Raw genomic sequence first — 5405 nt, forward strand, 5'->3', positions numbered from 1 at the left:
TTCCAAGTAGAGATCCAGGGCTCCAGTATCAGTCATACCCCACCCTTCTGGTGCCAGTCCCCTGGGAGGCTGACAGTGTTGGCAGAGAGGTAAACGCCACCACCTCAGCTTGTGGAACACGAGGGATGAATGGTCTTCCAAAAACCTCCCATCAGGCCCAGGCAGGTGAAATTGCAAGGGAAGAGCTCATCACCACCTGCAGCTGCCCTCTGAGAAAGGCTGCCAGAGTCAGGAAAACCATCAAGGGGGGTGGTGGTCTGACTCCTGCAGAGAGGAGGGCGTGGCTTCTCAGCCATGCCTGGTAAGGATTCTAGGTCTCCCTGGCATGATTCAGGCTCTTGCTAGTAGGGCTACCTTAGTACTCACAGGGGCCTAATCTGATGCTTCCATCCTCCCCCCGGAACCCCAGAATCTGCTTCCTCTTGCCGAGCTCAAACGGAGATGCAGAACACCTTCCCTGGGGTGCCAGGAGACACGTGTTCCCCAGAGCAGGTTTTTCCAACTCAGGATCCTCCCATCTCTCCCTTTCCATTGAAGGATTCTTAGCTGCCATTCAGAACAGAGACTATCATGAGGTCCATAGCACCAGGCACATTGAAATATTTAATTAAAATTACATTAGACTTCATGAACCCTCACCCCATGCTCAGGACAGGTGAGTACAGGCAGTGTCTGGTCATTTCCATTTCCCCATCTCTTTTCTGGGAGACCTGTAGTCCAGAGAACAGAATCTCAAATTGAGGTCTTTTCACATACAAATGGAGAAACTGAAGCTCAGAGCAGAATAGTGACTAGCTCAGGATTACATAGCAGCCCAGTGAGAGAATCAGACTTCCTGATTCCTTGTCTAGAATGATTCTCTGGAACTCAAGGTAGAGATGATCTGGGACTTGAGTTACTATCTGGACCAGGGAGAATTAGAGGTCTGCTGAGAAGTCTGCAGAACCTTGACACAGGAGAAAGTGGAAGAAATTGATCAATAGCAATCAGTTTTTACTGCTCAGCAATCAAAGGATAAGAGAGATGTTATCAACTGTTGGAAGATGAGGCCCCTGCCTGCAAATCTGTGGGTAGATGTTCACACTGCATCTCCAGGGTGATTTGCTACATTTTTTTTTAATTTAATCTTTTGTACAATGAGGACACTTGGACACAGGAAGGGGAACATCACTGGGGACTGTTGTGGGGTCGGGGGAGGGGGGAGGGATAGCATTAGGAGATATACCTAATGCTAAATGATGAGTTAATGGGTGCAGCACACCAACATGGCACGTGTAGACGTATGTAACAAATCTGCACGTTGTGCACATGTACCCTAAAACTTAAAGTATAATAATATTAAAAAAATCTTTTGTACAGAAATCATTCACATAGTTTCAAATGTTAAAAGTATAAAAAAGTATATAGGGAAAATTCTCATCCTACCTCTGTCTCTCATCTGTCCAGAATCTTACCTTTCTTTTGCCCACAGGTAACCAATCACGTTAAATAGCTTCTTGTATCCTTCCAGATTATACTTATGTAAATACAATGTGCAAATACGAATGTAAATCCTAACTTATCCCCCTCTATAGACTGTCCTTCACTTTGCTTGGACATTTCTTCCCTGCAGTGCAGAGAGCATGTCATTCTTTTTCTCAGCTGCATAGTAGTCCGTTCAACTAGTGCCCTATTAATTACCATTTAGGTGGTTTCTAATCTTTGGCCAATGTAGGTATCCTGTAATGAAAATCCTGTGTATATGCCATGTGGAACATGAGCCAGTTGATCTCTAGGATTAATTCCCAAAAGTGGAATCTTAGAGTAAAATAACATATGGATCTAAGATTTGGCTTGTGATTGCCAAATTGCCCTCCTTAGAAGCAATATCAATCAATTTAGACTCCCACTGCTATGTACAGGAGGGCCTGTCTACCCAAAACCCCACCAACAGTGTGTGTTATTAAACTTTCAGGTTGGAGGAAGGTGGTGGGGGGGAAATGGCAGAAAGGAGGCAGGATTAACTTGCAGCTCCCACCCAGACAGACAGAGCAGTGTGTGGAGACTCACATCATCAACCTCCAAGAACTACCACAGGAACATACCAGGAAAGCCGAGAGAATCCGCAGTCTGCTTGCTTTCTCAGCTGACGGGTTTGTGGCCTGGGGCAAGTTCTCAGCCCTGCTCATTGGCTGCCTGGAAATAAATTCAGTGCTGGTGGGGGGACACAGTGGGAATGAGACCAGCCTTTTGGGCTGCGGGCTGCGTGGGAGCTGGATGAGGCATGTGGCTGCTGGCTCTCCCCCGCTTCCCTGGCAACGTGTGTGATGCAGCAGAGGCAGCCAGAATCGCCCTGGGAACATCATTCCATTGGCCTAGGAACCACACCCCATCTCCCATAGCAGCCACAGCAAGCCCTGCCCAGGGAGGGTCTGAGCTCAGACACACCTAACCCTGCCCCAATCTGATGGTCTTTCTCTACCTGCCCTGGTAGCCAAAGATAAAGAACATAAACTCTTGGGAGCTCTACAGCCCTGCCTACCACCTGAGAAACCTGAATACTTATCCAAAGGTGACCCTAGGGCAAGCTTGTATCCTCCCCATAAACCACAGCTGATGAGCTCTTGAAAGCACTACCTCCTGGCTGGAAGCCAACCAACATAAAACCAGCACACTAAACAAAAATAAAGCCAAGGATCTTCAGAGCCTACTTCACTTCCTGGCTACCTTCACTGGAGCAAGTGTTTGTATATCCATGGCTATATCCGACCTGAAGACGGATCACATCACAGGACTCTTTGCAGACACATCACAGGACTCTTTGCAGACACTCCCCAGTACCAGCCCAGAACCCAGTAGCTCTGCTGGGTGGCTAGATCCAGAAGAGAAATAACAATCACTGCAGCTTGGCTCTCAGGAAGCCCCATCCCTAGGGGAAGGGGGAGAACACCACATCAAGAGAGCACCCTGTGGGACAAAAGAATCTGAACAGCAGCCCTTGAATTCCAGATTTTCCCTCTGACACAGTCTTACCCAAATGAGAAGGAACCAGAAAAACAATTCTGGTAATACGACAAAACAGTGTTCTTTAACACCCCCAAAAGATCACACTAGCTCACCAGCAATGGGTCCAAACCAAGAAGAAACCTCTGAATTGCCAGAAAAAGAATTCAGAAGGTCAATTATTAAACTAATCAAGGAGGCACCAGAGTAGGGTGAAGTCCAACTTAAATTTAAAAAAAAAAAATGACACAGAATATGGATGGAAAAATCTCCAGTGAAATAGGTAGCATAAATAAATAATCACAACTTCTGGAAACGGACTCCACTTAAAGAAATGCAAAATGCACTGGAAAGTCTCAGCAGTAGAATCCAACAAGTAGAAGAAAGAACTTCAGAGCTCAAAGAAGACTTTCGAATTAATCCAATCAGACAAAGAAAAAAGAATAATTAAAAAATGAACAAGGCTTCCAAGAAATTTGGGATTATGTTAAACAGCCAAACCTAAGAATATGTGGTGTTCCTGAGGAAGAAGAGAAACCTAAAAGTTTGGAAATCATATTTAAGGGAATAATTGAGGAAAACTTCCCTGGCCTTGTTAGAGATCTAGACATCCAAATACAAGAAGCTTAAAGTACACCTGGGAAATTCATTGCAAAAAGATCATCACCTAGGCACATAGTCATCAAGTTATCTAAAGTCGAGATGATGGAAAGAATCTTAAGAGCTGTGAGGCAAAAGCATCAGGTAATTTATAAAGGAAAACCTATCAGATCACAGCGGACTTCACAGAAAAAACCCTACGAGCTAGAAGGGATTGGGGTCCTATCTTTAGCCTCCTGAAACAAAACAATTATTAGCCAAGAATTTTGTATCCAGTGAAACTAAGCTTCATAAAGGAAGGAAAGATACAAATGCTGACAGAATTTGCCCCCACCAACCCAGCACTACAAGAACTGCTAAAAGGAGCTCTAACTCTTGAAAGAAATCCTCAAAATACACCAAAGTAGAATCTCCTTAAAGCATAAATCTTACAGGCCCTATAAAACATAACATAATGAAAAAAAAAATCCAAAGTATTCAGGCAACAAATAGCATGATGAATAGAAAAGTACCTCGCATCTCAATACTAATATTGAATGTAAATTGTGTAAATGCTCCACTTAAAAGATACAGAATGACAGAATGGATGAGAATTCACCAAGTATCTGCTGTCTTCAAGAGACTCACCTGACACATAAGGATTCACATAAACTTAAGATAAAGGGGTGGAAAAAGATATTCCATGCAAATGAACACCAAAAGTGAATGTAGCTATTCTTATATCAGACAAAACAAACTTTACAGCAACAGCAGTTAAAAAAGACAAGGAAGAACATTATATAATTATAAAAAGACTAGTGCAACAGGATAATATCACATTCCTAAGTATATATGCACCTAACCCTGGAGCTCCTAAATTTTTATTTTTTAATTTAATTTAATTTTTTTTTTTTGAGACAGAGTCTTGCTGTCACCCAGGCTGGAGTGCGGTGGCATGATCTCAGCTCACTACAACCTCCACCTCCCAGGTTCAAGTGATTCTCCTGCCTCAGCCTCCCGAATAGCTGGGATTATAGGTACCTGCCACCACGCCCAGCTAATTTTTTGTATTTTTAGTAGAGATGGGATTTCACTGTGTTAGCCAGGATGGTCTTGATCTCCTGACCTTGTGATCTGCCTGCCTTGGCCTCCTAAAGTGCTGGGATTAAAGACGTGAGCCACTGTGCCTGGCTGGAGCTCCCAGATTTTTAAAACAATTGCTAATAGACCTAAGAAATGAGGTAGAGAGCAACACAATAATAATGGGGGATTTCAGTACCCCACCGACAGCACTAGGCAGGTCATTAAGACAGAATGTTAACAAAGAAACAATGGTCTTTATATACCCTAGAACAAATGGAATTAACAGATATTTACAGAGCATTCTACCCAACAACTGCAGTATATACATTCTTTTCTTCAGCACATGGAACATTCTCCAAGATAGACCATATGATAGGCCACAAAACAAGTCTCAACACATTTAAGAAAATTGAAATTATATCAAGTATTCTCTCCACAGTGGAATTGGGAATAACTTCTAAAAGGAACCCTCAAAACCATGCAAATACATGGAAATTAAATAACCTGCACCTGAATGATCATTGTATCAACAATGAAGTGAAGATGGAAATTTAAAAATTCTTTGAACTGAACAGTGATAGTGACACAATCTATCAAAACTCTGGGATACAGCAAAAGCAGTGCTAAGAGGAAAGTTTATAGCATTAAATACCCACATCAAAGAGTTTGAAAGAGCAAAAATAGAAAATCTAAGGTCACACCTCAGGGAACTAGAGAAACAACCAAACCCAAACCCAGCAGAAGAAAAGAAATAAGATCAG

Source organism: Symphalangus syndactylus, chromosome 2, assembly GCF_028878055.3.
Source record: "Symphalangus syndactylus isolate Jambi chromosome 2, NHGRI_mSymSyn1-v2.1_pri, whole genome shotgun sequence".
In the NCBI taxonomy this organism is placed as follows: domain Eukaryota; kingdom Metazoa; phylum Chordata; class Mammalia; order Primates; family Hylobatidae; genus Symphalangus; species Symphalangus syndactylus.